Here is a 17144-nt window from a genome sequence, read left to right on the forward strand (position 1 = left end):
GATGTCTGGTTTCAATTCCCGCTGAGGAAAATAAGAGTATTTGCTCTCGGCAAACCATTAATAATGATCCGATTTACTCTCTGATCGAAAGCAGATCTACTAGAATCAGCCGAGTGAGGTTTGCAAGTTTATATCAGAGCTGGAAATTTCACATGTGCAACAGTTCAAGAACAAACACAGAAAACGGACAGTGATAGGCTGCAAAGTACTAACGATTGAGTTGTTGTTGCAAGGTAAAATCTATCTGGTAATGGGTCAGATTTTGCTGTTTATATTGACACTGAATAATGAAACTTTTCCCTCACTCTCCATTGAAAAGCATTTGGAAATGTTTCTGTCCGGTTTCGAACAGTCGGAAGCGAAAGTGATAATTGCACTGGAGTGTTGGTGGTTTGTTGTCATTGGCTGAACACATCATGGTGTTGAAGCAGAAGGTGCCATTTTGCAGGAGAAAGCTGTTTGTGGTGAAAGTGGTCTGGCGTGAAAATTAAAGGAAGAAAAGCAGCGGGGATAAATTAAATTCTAAAACACGCTGTAAGCTGCAGGTCTGGTGGTTAGAGTTTGATTCTTTCCCTGCTGTTTAGATTACTGGTCTGGAATTGAAGATTTATTGCTCCCATCCAAACTCTGAAAACAAATGTGAGTTATTGCCTGGATGAAGATATAAAACATAATATGGTCCTTAAGTGAAGACCCTGAGCAAATTCAACAGGAGGTTCTCTTGTCATTTCTGGCAGGAAATTGGGAAGAGACGAGCTTAAGGACAGTTTAAATGATGCCGGCCCTTCACTGCAGCTCATTGTGTTTCTGACGTGAGATGATTTCTGTTTGTTTCGCAGTTCAGACTTACCTGAATCAGGGAAGGAGCAGGCTCATGCTTCCTGATGGCCTTTCCCAGCTCCATTGCTTTCAATGAATTTCAGTAACATTATCATTAAATAACATGATTGCGATGCAGTTTAACGTGGTAGCGTGGCCGAGCGGTCTAACGCGCTGGATTAAGGCTCCAGTCTCTGCGGAGGCGTGGGTTCGAATCCCACCGCTGCCAAAATGGATTTGAGTTTTGGTCTAACAGCTCAGATTGAATGCAGGAGTGTGTGCGGTGTCGTTTATGTCAGAAACAACGAGCAGTGACATCACCAATTTAAAACGTTGCTGGGGTAAAGCAGCGTGTGTGCAAGTGGCTCCTTTCGAGAGCACACACAGGCTGAATTTCTGACTGCCGAGTTAAACAACCTGATGAAGGAGCAGTGCTCCTGAAAGCTCGCAATTCCAAATAAGCTGGTTGGACTTTAATCTGGTGTTGTGAGAATTCTTACTGTACCCACTCAAGTCCAATGCCAATCTTTGCATCATGATATAAATAACAGGATTACAAACAGTGAGACTGTATTCCCTGCCCAGGAATTAAGGTGCTGGACTTGAATTTTCTAACTGAAGTTCAAATCCTATCATGTACACTTCCCATCATTCCTTGTTCTCACCAGATATTTTCAGAATTAACCTGGCTCTTGTGATAACCACCGAACTACAGAAACACGGTGATGACCTCAGGGCAAGCAGATCCGGTTTACTGGAGAAACAACTAGACTGGCTCCAGAAGCCCATCTTTTGCCCACAGCAATTGATGCTACATTTACTCTACTGATTTTGTCCTGTTAAAATGAATAATGATACTTCCTACTGCATTAAAGTTTCGTAATAACATGTTCGAGAAAAAGTATTCATGATGTTTAAAGCAAATCAACTGAACACCTGAAATTTGCGGCATTTGATCACTTTCCCCCACAAATGCTGCTGCCTCGAATTCAATGCCTCCGAACACTCACCGACGCTTTTAACAGAGGTGATCCCTATCAGATCTGGTGCTGCAGGGAACGGAATTAATGGAGTAGGATTGGCTCCCATGTCCCATGGAGTCTCCTCCACAATTTAAGGAGATCATGACGAATCCCAGGAATCAACATCAATTTCCAAACGTATCCTGATGGTCCTTCATTCCCTTTGATTCCAAAAATATCTCCCCCTGAAACTTCAATATTCTAATTAACTGAGGATCTACAGACCTCTGGCGAAGGGTCATCCAGACTCGAATCGTTGGCTCTATTCTCTCTCCATAGATGCTGCCAGACCTGCTGAGATGTTCCAGCATTGTCTGTTTTCGTTTCAGATTCCAGCATCCGCAGTATTTTGCTTTTACCGCCACCATTTACGTTCCCTTTGATTTATTTTCCATCACAACTTTGTCAAATCTTCCCCACGGCTCCCACCCTCACACAACATCTCCCACACTTAAAGTATCAATCTTGTCCTCTTTTCCTGTCTTCGGCTTTGATGACTGACCATACAGATTTGAAATGTTGGCTCTATTCTCTCTCCAGAGATGCCGTCATGCCTGTTGAGATTTTCGTGCATTTTAAGTTTTTCTTTTAATTTCCAGAATCTGCAGTAATTTGCTGTTGACTGAAGGTGTCATTCGTGTTCGATCTAAACATGAGGTTGTTTTTTCCCGACAAATCTTTCTCGAGTATTTGAAAAACGTTGCAATGTATCTGTCAGATTAAAATGCGTGCTTGCATATTCCCTGGTGGCCTAGTGGTTAGGATTTGGCGCTTTCACCGCCGCGGCCCGGTTCGATTCCCGGTCAGGGAACGTAGATTTTATTGCTGCCGACCAGCACATGATTTAGCAGGGGCTGAAATTACTTCCTGATCTGAAACAGGAGTGATAATTGTGCCAGTTTGAACTCCCTGGACAAACAAAATAAACCCATTTGCACAATCCCGTCAATTGTCCCCGGCAACTTTTCATTACATTCCCCTTGCTGCTTCCTCCTGTCAAAATGAATAATAATGCATTCTACCCCACTAAATTTCACTGTAGCTCACCACATTCACAGATCATTCGTAACCTCTGCCTCTTCTATAGCTTCTCGTGGGAAATCTGCTGATCAACATTAGTTGATCACAGCTCTGCTGTGATATCAGAGATTTGTATCTCGTTGATCATCATTACTGTCTCCATTGCTTCATTCCAGGTCACTGTCGCTACAGACATAGTCACACAGTCATTCTACCTTCTGCAGCAAATGATATACTCTTCCTTTGCTTTCAGATACTTTCACCTCCAGAAACTGATTACACGCTCAGTAAAATGTTCTGTTTAGTTGACAGTTTATCATCAATCCCGGGCCTTGGACAGACTGACTCTGAACGACTTGACCATCCGGCCTCCACCATCATCAGATAAATGTTGCCTGATCCTTCACCCCCTGATTCATTGAATCATCCTCCCTTGCTTTCTATCACAGACCATCCCGTTTGTTCTTTTCACAGGTTGATTCATGGCGTTACCATCAGAAAATGTTGGAAATATTCGGCAGTTAATGATTCGTGGCAAATGCGTGATTAATTTTGAAAACTGAATTACTCTGAAATTGAAAACATTTGGAAATGTTTCTGTAAAGGTGAAATACTGCTGATGCTGGAACCTGAAACACACAAAAAGAATAGTGGAAAATCTCACCAGGTCTGGCAGCATCTGTGAAGAGAGAACGCTCTGTGTCGAATCAGGAAATCGGATGAAGGGTCATCCAGATTTGAAACGTTGGTTTCCCCACAGATGCCGTCAGTTCTGCTGAGATTTTCCAACATTTTCTATTCCTGTTTAATACATTTCTGCCCAGGATTGAACCAGGAAACTTGCGTGTGTACGGCGAACGTGATAATTACCAGTAACGCTGCGGTGCAACGATGTAAGGAAACTGGCTCCACAAACACGTCAATTGCCCACAGCAATTTATATTTGCATTGTGTCCACTGGTACCTCCTGTTGGCATGTTTCACGAGACATTCTACTGCATGGAATTCACGTGTTAACATGCACGACCTACCTTGTATTAAGTTGATCTTTCTCTACACCCTCGCTATGACTGTAACAGTACATTCTGCAATATTTCGTTTCCTTCCTGATGAACGATATGCTTTGTCTGTGTAGCGCACAAGAAAAATACTTTTCACTGTATGCTAATGCAAGTGACAATAAAAAATCAAATCAAAGGTACTCCATGAAGTTAATTAATTGAACATTCAGCAGTGATGGGTTTCAATCATACGCCTTAACTAATGCGAGTACCCTGAATTCAGTGCCTGAGACTTCAATGCTGTCAGCAGAAGCCATTGATACTGGATCTGGTATTGATAGTGAACAGAATCAATGAAGTAGAACTGGGTCACATGTCCCATTGAGCCTCCTCCACGACTGATTCAAGGCAGATCCGCAACCTCAACCTCAATTTCCCAGCTTATCCCAACAGCCCTCATTCCCTTAGATTTCAGAAACCATTCCAACTCAACCTTCAATGTCCTCATCGACTGAGGATCCACACACCTCTGGCCGGCTGCAGAATTCTAAATATTCACAAGCCTTTGAGAGAAGATATATCTCCTTACCTTGGTCATAAATGGCTGACACATGATCCAGAGAATGTAAGCCCAGGGTGCCTGACCGAGACTGTTGTCGCCACCTTCACCCACTTAAGCCCACACATTTCCCATGGCTAACCCATCAAACCGACATCAGCTGCACACCGAGAGCACTTTTTCCAATAATTGGTGAATAACAAATTAATATTTTGGTTCATCCATATTCAGTTCACATCCAACAACGAACTACAATCGGGCAACTTTCCAGCAGTAAATTTCGATCATGTTCAACCCCGTTTCGAATCGGGGAGCCTATCCTGTATGATATGAAGATGATAACCCCTACACTATAGAAACTCTGCTCATGACCAATGTGACCGGCCGAGAATATCAAAGCGTGCAGTCTGATTGCAGTTTAGAACCTTGTTTTCCTCCTATTCCAATTCGGCTGAAAACCTTAGCCATGTGGCATATTCAGTGATCTAACGTAAGATTCAGAAAATAAGACTTGTCCCATTTTTTTTTCTTTCTCTATGACTGCAGTTGTACAATATTATTCAAGACATGGCGAAGTGTAAATGTCCTATGGCTGTGAGAAAATGTAATGCCTTAATATTTAACAAAAAACAATTTGAAATGAGTCAGTTGTTTTGAAAATATTTTGCCGCCTTGCAAACGCAATAATCGCTATAATTCAGAAACAGCTAACGCATGGAAATATTTAGATTTTAATATGTCCACAGATGCTGCCAAATCAGCAGAGAATGTCTACCATCTGCTGTTTATATTATAAATACAGGTTTTATCACAATATAAAATACACAGAAAGTCGGTAATGATCAGTGGAATGACGATAGACTTAAACTTTTAAAGAACGGTGCTTTTAAACCTACACAATGCTGAGGTGGAAAGCAGATAGTTTGAAGCGATGGACATCTGCTGTGTGTTCCCTCATCCGTTTCACAGGATCAGCAGTGATGAGATTGGTCGGTTTTGGAAATTGCAAGATACACATGAACAGCCTGTGAGACCTCACTGTTGATTCCTTGTTCCAGACAGCAACAATTAGTGTTTCATTGGCTGAAGGAGTCACTCGTGTTCTTTCTGGATGTGATTTTTGTCCAACAAATATTTCTTGTGTATTTAAAAAAATGCTGAAGTGGAAAAGTCAGGCTAAACGTTGCCTCGTTATCTTCTCTGATGGTCTAATGGTTAGGATTCGGCGCTCCCACTGCCACAACCCGCATTCGATTCCCGGTCAGGGAATGAAAATTTATTGAATGCGTGTAGCACATGAATGAAGAGGAGCTGGAATTATTTCCTGATTGAAAACAGGAATAATAGTTGACCCAGTTTGAACTGCGGTGAGAAACAAAATCGCTCATTTTCACAATCTTGTCAATTACCCCCAGCAACTTATTGCCTCTGCTGGTTCCTCCTGTCAAAATGAATACCATTTATTTTGCTGCATTAAATCTGAGCTACTTACAAACTTCTTGTCAGAAATGGACTAAAGCTGCATTTCTTGTACAAACGCAACCAAATCGGTATCAACATTCATAAGTTTCTCGAGTCTATAAAGACTTGTCAAAATTGTGTAAGTTTCAGTGACATCCCCTCTCATTCTTTAATTTATTTGTTCGTCACAACTCCAGCTTACATTAACACTGCAGTGAAGCTACCCGAGTCGTCACAGTTCATGTTAATGCACCTAATCAGCAAGTCTTTCAGAACGCGGTAGGAAACCGCAGCACTCGGAAGAAACCCACACAGACATGGGAAAAACCCACACAGCCAATGGTTCCAGCCAGAAATCGAACAGGGTCCAGCGAGCTGTGTGACAGTGGTGCTAATCACTAACCATTCTTCTATTCTCCAGAACCACTCGCAAGAGATTTGGAATGAGACGAGCTCTTTCACTGAACACACTTCAGGCTGGGATGGACAGATTTCTGAATGAACCGGGAATGAAGTGGAATGGGTGGGAAAATTAAATTGAAACCCAGGATTAACCATGAGTTAAAGTTTCGCGTTCAGTTATTAAGTTTAATAGTATTTGAAATATATAAATTACTACAAATGTGTTTGGGATGAATATTCACTGAATTAGTAATGTCGATAACACCGGTTAACAGCAGAGCTGGAGGCACATGAGAAATACTTTCATTGAGGCCCATGGACGAAATGTTAAAGAAAAACTGTGTAACAATAAAAGCTGGTGGGGGAAAATGAAACACAGCGGCAGTGCCGTCTCTGGACGGTCTCGAATCACCAATCTTTCGGTTCATAACCATGTTCGCTGACCGATCGCGCCAGAGAGGATGAGACGGCTGTAGCACCGCACGACATTCTTAATCAGGCTGAAAGCTTTTTCTCTGCAACTTTGACGCCAGTTCGATTTGCGCCAAACCTGATACAGGAAGACCACATGACGATATAGAAACATAGAAAAACTACAGCACAAACAGGCCCTTCGGCCCACAAGTTGTGCCGAACACATCCCTACCTTCTAGACCTACCTATAACCCTCCATCCTATTAAGCTCCATGTACTCATCCAGGAGTCTCTTAAACGACCCTATTGAGTTCGCCTCCACCACCACTGACGACAGCCGAATCCACTCGCCCACCACCCTCTGTGTGAAACACTTACCCCTAGCATCTCCCCTGTACCTATCCCCCAGCACCTTAAACCTGTGTCCTCTCGTAGCGGACATTTCCACCCTGGGAAAAAGCCTCTGAGAGTCCACCCGATCTATGGCTCTCAACATCTTATACACCTCTATTACGTCTCCTCTCATCCTTCGTCTCTCCAAGGAGAAAAGACCGAGCTCCCTCAGCCTATCCTCCTAAGGCATGCCACTCATTCCAGGCAACATCCTTGTAAATCTCCTCTGCACCCTTTCAATCTTTTCCACATCCTTCCTATAGTGAGGCGACCAGAACTGAGCACAGTACTCCAAGTGGGGTCTGATCAGGGTCTTATATAGCTGCATCATTATCCCCGGACTCCTAAACTCAATCCCTCGATTGATAAAGGCCAGCACACCATATGCCTTCTTAGCCACCTCCTCCAACTGCGGGGCCGATTTTAGAGTCCTATGGACCCGGACCCCAAGGTCCTTGTGATCCTCTACAGTACTAAGAGTATTTCCCTTATATTGTACTCCTTCATCCCATTTGACCTACCAAAATGGACCACGACGCAATTATCTGGGTTAAAGTCCATCTGCCACTTGTCCGCCCAGTCTTGCATCCCATCTATATAGTTTTCAAATCTAAACAAGTTCCTTGGACTACTTTACCTCCACGGTGTTGTTTTGATGCAGTGGTTAATTCCTTCTGCTAAAAATGGAAAAAGGGCCGTTTGATAGAGCAGATATGGACAAACTATTTCCATTGACTTGAGTCAGTAAACAAAGGACTGGGATTGAAGATCGTTAAATACAGTCAGACTTGCATTTATATAGAGCCTCTTCCGACCAGTGGACGTCATGAAGAACTTTACAACCACTGAAGGACTGTCAGAATTACAAAAATATCCAGTTAAATACACTGAAGAGGACATGCCGAATTGAACAAGGAACCTCGAGATATGCAGTCAAATGCTCGACAACTGAGCGTCAAGCCTCCGCCTTTGTCGTTCCTCTGTCACGCTCACCGTCTATGTTTACGTTTGCTCCTCTGTGTACGTCACTGTGGTTATGTACCCGGAAGGAACACGTGGACATATTCTTGGCATCAAATCTCTGTTCAATTACTGTATAAATCTTCACGCTAAATGGTACAAAAAATAGCAAAAGCTTTGAAGTTGTAAGAGGGAATGACACTTTTTTTTTGAATGGAGACTTTATTGGGTCAGTTCCCGCATGTTTCATAGCGGAAGCTGATTAAAATTTCACTGATCAACATTTAAACGGACAGTGGATTTACTCGGTGTGATGGTGCGTCACAGTTCTATATCTACAATCACAGCATCAATTTCTATCGGTTATTGAGAATGAAAATAGGTTTGATAATATGTGCAGGACTGATATAATTTGTCTAATTTTATTTGAATTCGACATTGCTAAATCTATTCCTATCATCGTGTCCCTGCAATGCAGAATCAGGACATGCGGCCTACCAATTCTGAACCAAATCTCTGATATAGCAACTTACACAGTTCTAAATGACCGGCTCCACATCCTGAGAATGTGTCCCGTCTTTTAGATTCTCTGACCAGCGGAAACAATCTCCTTTCTTTCGTCTGACTCCAGAGAATAAACACCCAATTTACTCAGCCTTTCATCATTGGACAACTCCCTCATCTCAGGATCCAATCTTTCGAGCATTCCCTCTACAACCTCCAATGCAAGTCTATCAGTTCTCCATCGTGGGGATCAAAACTGCACAGAGTGTTGCAGCTGTGGTCTCAGAAGAACCAGGTTACAATTGTGGCAGACTTATTGATTCTTGCATTTCACTCCTCTGATCATGAAGACCAAAATACCCATCACCACTTTGAACATCAACACATAACTTTCTCAACTTTTTCAAGTAGGTCCTGTTCTTTCTACTTCTCTCCCTCTGTAACTAAATCTTCTTGCTCATTAATCTAAAATGTCTGTCTCCTCCCCACAACTTACTTCACCATCGAACTTGTTGCCGGAATCTCAAACGTAACCTCAGGCTCCAGCGGGAATTTGACTCGCGACCATTGGTTTACAAAAAAACAGTGCTGTAATGAAGCCAACTACTTGCGAAGATCGACAGTAAGTTTACCACAAACTGGAGTGAGGAGCAGGCTGAATTTTTGTTGGTTGATATTTGATGGGTGTGGAAATGTCTGAGATGTAGAACAGGGAGTTAAAATAATGTGACTTGAGAGCGGCAGATTTGGGCATGTATCAGATCCTTGAGTGAACAATGTTTGGGCCATGTGATTTATCTTCTGAGCTTGTTGTTGTTGTTACATCTCTGACTTTTCCAAGTCTGATACAAGATATCCAGCGAGAAGGTGAGTCTTGTTTTGCCCTTCACAGACACAGACTGAAAGCAGAAAATGCTGATTACACGCAGCAACGCAATTGATGCTTAATGACGAATGCAAATCAGACTGAAATCGGAGCTTTTCTGAAACGGAAGCATTGGAAGTGCTCCTGGCGGGTTTCGAAACAGATTTTTTCGCGTGTGAGGCGAATTTGATAACCACTACACTGCACATACACGATTACAGGTTTTGAACTGGCGGATCGACTTTGCTGGAGGAGCAACGAAGCTGGTTCCACAAGCCGATCAATTGCCCACAGCAATTCATATTTGCATTGCCTCTGCTCGTTCCTCCTGTCAAAATGAATAATGCTACATTCTACTGCATGAATCTTTCGTGCTTACATGTTCGATTAATGACGTTAAAAGTAATGACGTTTAAAGTAAATTGTAGAATAACTTACATTGGACCTGCTGTTGGCTTAATAGCTTAGAAACTGGTAATCGTGTCCGAGTGATTAACGTGATCGAGTTAAAATCCATTGGGATATCCCGCTTTTCATTATTCCTGCTTTTAATTGTATGTCTACAAAGACAATTAAATCAAATCCATGCAAAAACTCGGGCGTGTTCCCAATTCCGTTAATTCACAGAAACGTTCACGGATGCGGCAGCCGGAACTGGAACACCATCAGAACCATGTTCGTGTCAGGCTTGTTTTCATTGTGTTTGTCTCTCCTTAGGTCCCTGTCTCTCCGGTGTGTGTATTTGTTTCGTTTTCTCTGTGTCTCAATGTGCTTCAGTTCCCGATGGGAACGAACAGCTTGTTACCGTCACAAAATGATTCATATTCGTTCAAACGTTGAATCTTAAATGGTACAGAGAAAAGATCAGAATGAAAGATGTAAGAGGACTTTGTAATGTTTGAAGGAACTGCAGATAAGAAGTAGAAGATTTGAATGATGTTATTGATGATTGAGAGGAACGCATTGTAACCTTGGGGATAAAAGCAAATTGCTGCGGATGCTGGAATCTGAAACCAAAAGGGGAAATGCTGGAAAATCTCAGCAGGTCTGGCAACATCTGTAAGGAGAGAAATGAGCTGACGTTTCGAGTCCAGATGACTCTTTTCAAAGCTGACATTTCTAATTGAGCTTTGGAAAAATGTCATCTGGACTCGAAACTTCAGCTCCTTTCTCTCCTTACAGATTCTGGCAGACCTGCTGGGATTTTCCAGCATTTTCTCTTTTGGTAACCTTGGGGATGCTGTGGTCCGTTAATTGTAAACTTTGTAATCAGAACAAACTGAGACACCAGATTCGAACAACATTTGGGTTCATGCATATTAAGAATCGGTCAAGGGTTATCACAGCAGTCGCCTGGCTATCTTAGTCGGTTGCATGGCAAATGTAATTGCAGAGTCTTGGGTTCAAGTTCCACGTTAGGCGCCATTGTTTTTAAACTTTGCTGATTTCCTGGTTAAATTCCAGCTCTCCATTCCTCCGACAGTGACACCACTCAAACTGAGGCTTTCTCCATCCCGCGTTGTTCATCTCACAATTACGGATTTCTGAATAAAAACTGTTTGCAATCAGTAGAAATCAAATAGTTTAGTGTTTCATTCAGGGAGACGTTTTCTAGAAGTCATTTAGCCCGAGATTTTTATCCAGAAATAAGTGATATTTCTGTCAATGTAAACGGTTAACTCTGACCTATTACCACCCGGAAGTTAGCTTGTATCACCATCTCCATCGTCAGCGCTTTGCAGCCTATCACTGCCTTTGACTATCTGTGTTTGATCTCAGCCTGTCACCCATGTAACATTTCCAACTCTGAAGCAAAACTACAAATCTCAATGCACTGATTCTGGCAGAGGTATTTTGGAACAGGAAGTATTGCTGACTTGCTTATTTTTAAAAATCTGAATATATCGAAGGCAGTCTGCGACCCTGAAAGGGCCGAATCCTAACCACGAGACCACCAGGATCTCATCTGCCTGATTCTCCCAGATACTGATTACAGCAACGTGCACAGTGCCAATTATCCGCAGGCACAAACTCCTTCCTGTCTGTTAAGATGTGAAATTGTTTATATTTTCACACTGGCTTCCATTGTGACGAAAGCAGAGCTGTGATAAGCTGATGTTGTTCAGTACATTTACCGCAGTAAGGTTCATATCAGTTCGATGCTAACATTGCTCTTTGAATGTGGTGAGCTACAGTGAAATTTAATGCAGTTGAAGGTAGCTTACACATTTTGACAGAATGAACCAGCAAGGGCACTGTGAATATGGATTGCTTTGGTAATTGGTGGGATTGTGAGTGGGACTGATATTTCTCTCTGCTGTTCAAATTGGCACAGGCATTGAACGAACATTGTCAGACTGTCCCGTGCTTGGTTCCGTGGTGTAATGGTAAGCACTCTGGGCTCTGAATCCAGCGATCCGAGTTCAAATCTCGGCGGAACAATGCTTTAATTTGTCAACGCAGATGATTGATAGGTTAAAAAGCATTTCGCTTAATTTTCACACAAAATCAGAATCGAGAGAACAATCTGTCAGCCAGTTCAATTGCTAAGACAGTGAACATTGCTGAGCCGCTGGCGCCAGATGCCTGCAATGTCAGTGTTTTTCATCTTTTATCTACAGTTTAAATCATCTGTTGGAAGTAAGAAGCAGTTGGTGTCACAAAATAACAGTGCGACTGGAGTCTGGTAATTATTGAGCAAGTGTATGTGTCTGTGTGTATGTTTGAAGGAGAGAATGTGTGTGTGTGTGTAGGTGTGTGTGTGTGTTTTGGGAGAAAAGTATAGTGTCTTCGTTCAGAGTGCTGTCAATTCCATGGTGTAACGGATCGCACTCTGGCCTGTCGCCTCCGAAGTCTGGTTTAAATTGGGACAGATGAGTGAGTGAATGACACGACACATGAAGGTGGACCCCCTGCCCATTGTGGCTTCCGTGTCTCTCAGAGCTTTGTATTCTTGAGGAAAAGTCCTTTGGAGCTGATGCAATGACGCCAAGAGTCATTCGCTGCATCGTCTGCAATGGGATTGCGGTGGAATTTGCTGAGATTTCCTCAGGAGTTAGACTTTCACTTTCTGAGAATTTGAAATAAAATGCCCTTCAGCAAAAAAAAAGCAATGCGCTGGCGGGATTGAACTCGGATTGTTGGATTCAAGGTTCAGAGTCCTCACCGGTAAACCACGGAGCACAAAACGCGCCCACAACCTGCAAATGATCACTCGAAGAATTTGACCTCTTTCATTCGATGTGGCAGCAACAGCAAGTGCAACAGAAATGCCTCACTATGCGAAGGCACAGTCCCCCAGATCGACATCAAGTCATTTCCTTCGCAAGCCGTATGGGGAGATATCAGAATAAATAGTCTTGTTTCACAGGTCATTTGCAGCGCTTTGTTGTATCCTGGGTTCCGTGGTGTAATGGTGAGCACTTTACACTTTGAATCCAACGATCTGCGTTTAAACCTCGGCGGGGCATTCTAATTCTTTGACAATACTGATGATCGCTTTGCGGAAGGGCATTTCATTTAAATTTTTCACAAAGTGTGAATCGAGAGGACAATTTGTCAGCCAGTTCAACTGCTATTACAATGCACATTGTTGATCCTCTGGTGCCAGGTGCTTGCAACATCTGTGTTTTCTCCCTTACTCTTCGCTACTCTTTAACGCTTTGTCGAAACAAAGGAGCAGTTGGTGCCAAACAACAACAATCCTTCGAAAGTAGTCTTGTAATTATTGAGCAAGAGTGTGCAAGTGAGAGATCTGGGTGAAAGGTTTCCTGCCTTAAACATGCGCCCTCTTGCTGCCCAGTTGGTTTCATGGTGTAACGGTTAGCACTCTGGTTTTTGAATCCAGCAATCCGAGTTTGAATCTCGGGGGAACCAGTATGCTCAGCATCCCAACTCTTGTTTAACTTGGGACAAGTGATTCAATGAATGGTATCGGTAGGGGAACCCTGACTTATGTGGCTTTTCTGGCACGGTGGCACAGTGGTTAGCACTGCTGCCTCACAGTGCCAGGAAGCGGGGTTCAGTTCTGTCTTCGGGTGTCTATCTATGTGCAGTTTGCACTTTCTCCCCGTGTGGAAGGAAACCGAGCACCCGGCGGACAATCCAATGATGTGCGGCCTCGGGTGATTGGCCATGCTAAATTGTCCACAGCATCAGAGGGACTAACAGGGCAAATACGCGGGGTTACAGAGATAGAGCCTGGGTAGAATTGTTGTCGGTACAGGCTCGATGGACTGAATGGCTCCCGTCTGCACAGTAGGGATTCAATGATTCTGTGTCTGAGCGTGTTGTATTCTTGAGCAATCTTTCTCTGGGGTTGAGGCAATGGCACCAGCAGAGTCATTCGCTGCATCGTCTGCAATGTGATTGCGGTGGAATTTTCTGAAATTTCTTCAGTGTTTAAAATACCACTTTCTGAGAATTTTAAATAAAATGCCCTTCAGCAAACCCATCATCGGCTTTGGCAAAGAAAAGCAAGGTTACACCGAGATCTAAATTCGGATCGCTGGATTCAGAGTCCAGGGTGCTCGCCATTACACCATAGATCCAGGAGGACAGCAGTCAGCTGCAAATGATCACTCAAAGCATGTGACCTCTTTCATTCAATATGGCAGCAAAACCAAGTGGGTGAAATGCTTTGAGTGAGAATTAGCAGCTGGCTGCTCTGTTCTATGTGCTCTGGTCGAATGGTGAGCACTCTGGATCCAGAGGCGGATTCTTGATTTCTTTGCAAAAGCTGATGATTGGTTTACTGAAGGATTTTCGTTTAAATTTTTCACCAAGTACGAAGCGAGAGGACAAATTGTCAGCCAGTTTAACTTCTATTACATTGCACATTGCTGAGCCTCTGGCGACAGATGCCTGCAACATCAGTGTTTTTTAAAGTCTTTTCTCTTCTCTTTCACTCGTCTGTTCAAAGAAAGGAGCAGCTGATGTCACACAACAACAACTATTCAACTGGAGACAGACAATTATTGTGCAAGTGTGTGTGTCTGAGTTGGAAGAATGGTCTAGTGATTTAGGTCAGAGTGCTGTCGTTTCTATGGTGTAACGGTTAGCACTCTGGACTGTCACCGTCCCACCTCTTATGTAAATTGGGACAGATGAGTGAGTCAATAACATCTGTAGGTGGACCCCCTGCTTTCTGTGGCACCTCTGCCTCTGAGCCCTTTGTATTCTTGAACAATCGTCCTCTGGGGCTGATGCAATGGCGCCAGGAGACACATTCACTGCATCGTCTGCAATGTATTTGCGGTGGAATTTGCTGAAAACATTTCAATGTTCCGAATTCCACTTTCTGAGCCTTTGAAATAAAATGTCCTTCAGCAAACCGGTCATCGGCTTCAGCAAAGAAAAGCAAGGTTTCACCAAGATTTGAACTCAGATCGTTGGCTTCAGTGTCCAGAAACAGTCATTTTTCACAGGGGCAAATGCCCAGTCATAAATCACTCAGGAACGTCCCTTCGGCCCATCGCGTCCCCACCAGTCAAACAATCGTCTCTCAATTCTAATCCCATGTTCCAGCACTTGGTCTAGTGCCATGTGTGCTTTGGCTTCACAGTGCATATCGGAATATGTCTTCAATGTTAAGAAGGTCTCTGCCCCGCCATCCTTTCAGCTCGCGATTTCCAGCCTCCCATCACCCTCTGGCGGAAAAGTTGTTTTCCTCGCATCCCCACTAAACCTCGTGCCAATTACATTAAATCTTTACTCCTAGTCATTGGTCTCTCCACCAAATGGAAAAGTTGATTCCTGTGTACTCTCGCCATGGTCCTTATAGTTATGGGGGACATGGAAAGGGGGACATGGAAACAGTGGACAAGGAACAGCTGTTCTTCTGAGCTGAATGGTCAGCCACAAGAGGACACGGGGTTAAGATGAGGCTAAGAGGGGATCTGATGATTTCCTTTCTTAACCAGAGGGTGGTGACGGTTTGAAATCCGCTACATGGGAGGCTGTAGAGGCGGATTGCTTCACATCCTTTAAGAAGTATCTGGATGAGCACTTGACACACCATAACATTCATGGCTATGGTCCAATGCTGGCAGATGGGATTAGGTGGCAGTTCGGGTGTTTCTAATGTGTTGGTGTGGACTCGATCGGCCAAAGGGCCTCCTCTGCGCTGTATTATTCGATGATTCTAAGAAATCCCGGTTCAGAACCAGCCTTGGTGTGAATCCGATCACAACCGTGAAGTATTTGAATGGTCCCAATCCAGTGTGACTCTGCTATTGTATCAGTGAATCGGATGACCGAGTGAATCCCTTTTCACTTTCAGCTGCTAATGACCTTATTCACACTTTGATTTTACCAATCAGTTTTCAGCTCACAGGGGGATCTCAGAGCTTTCTTTGCAATAATTCCTTATTGCGGGAACTCACCAATTAAACACTGTTATCCTGCTGCAGATGATTCACATTGCAATAAAAACAGTCAATCCTGGAACTTTCAGCCAATCTGAGTGCATCTGTGAAGAGTGAAACATTGTTCACATGTCCAGTCTATGTTCTTTCATTGGAATTGCATTGTGTCTCTGCGCCACTTGATTGGCTCTGTTTATCAATCCACTGAAGCAGTCACTTAAAACTGCGCCCCCCCCCCCACCTCCCCCCCAACTTCACTGGGAGTAAATGGAAAACGTTTATCATTGCAGCCGAACAAATATTCCTTCATGGGATATTCCATCAACACCTGATGGGACAGAGGGGACATCATTTTAAAATATCCGTCAGTGCAGCAAACTCTCAGTTATTGCGGGAGTTTTAACCTATATTGTTGTGTTCAAGTGGCAGGAATGCAATTTGGCCTAATGACATTCCAAAATCGTTACCAACAGAGTCACAGGAAATTAAACTATTCAATGTAACAGAATTAATGGCAGGATTAGAGGGAGTGGTTCAGTAATGCATTTCACCCAGACGGTGGCTTATAGAACTCACATCCTGAGCTGTGATGAGGGAGAACCCTCCATTGGTTTTGAAAATAGAATACTTGGAAAAAAAGTTGTGGTCCTGTAACCGACGGAGATGCAGAGAAACAGATACAATGTGGGATTAAACTGGAAGAAATTAGAGATTTAATGGTTTACAAACAAATACAGAGTCAAGGACAACAGAGGATGAGAGGAGGAAAGATCAAACGCCCTTACGATAAAATGTAAGGCTGGAGTGATTGAATGACAACGCGAATGATTATTGTTTCCACTGACACAATATCCCAGATTTGGTTTCAAATTTGGCGCAAAATTAGAAGAACCCTTCTCGCTGAATAAAGCACTAAACTCGTCGACTTCCAGGGAAATAGAGATAGCTTTAAAGCAGAAAGCAATAAATGTGATGTGAACAAAGTGGGATGGAGAAAGTCTCAGTTTGAGCGTTGACACTGCCGGGGGAAAGTAGAGCTGGAGTTGACCCAGGAAAGCAGCAACGTTTAAAAGTAATGACACCTAACTGGGGCTCAAACCCTGAAATTAAAGCTTCATGTTTTACCGACTGAGCTCGCCAGGAACATGGAAGAAGCGGCACTCCATATCCTAAAATATGTGAAGACTAGCCTGTTTTTTGTCCATTTGTTGTCTCAGTTTATTCTGAGTACAAAGTTTACAATTAATCGACCGACAAAATCCCCAAGGTTTCAATGTATGCCTCTCAATCATCAATAATTTCATATACATCCTCCACTTCTACATCTCCATCCTAACATAGCAAACTCCTCTTACATGT

General features: G+C 43.2%; 2 non-coding genes across 2 annotated transcripts; both read left to right on the forward strand.

The window, feature by feature from the left end:
• The first annotated feature begins 966 nt into the window (after positions 1-966).
• trnal-aag (transfer RNA leucine (anticodon AAG)) lies at positions 967-1048 on the forward strand. The gene has a single exon. It is a non-coding gene; the product is annotated as a tRNA-Leu (tRNA).
• Positions 1049-11790: 10742 nt separating this feature from the next.
• On the forward strand, positions 11791-11862 carry trnaq-cug (transfer RNA glutamine (anticodon CUG)). Its single transcript has one exon. It is a non-coding gene; the product is annotated as a tRNA-Gln (tRNA).
• Positions 11863-17144: the final 5282 nt, after the last annotated feature.

This window comes from Mustelus asterias, unplaced genomic scaffold (assembly GCF_964213995.1).
Source record: "Mustelus asterias unplaced genomic scaffold, sMusAst1.hap1.1 HAP1_SCAFFOLD_114, whole genome shotgun sequence".
Classification (NCBI taxonomy): Eukaryota; Metazoa; Chordata; class Chondrichthyes; order Carcharhiniformes; family Triakidae; genus Mustelus; species Mustelus asterias.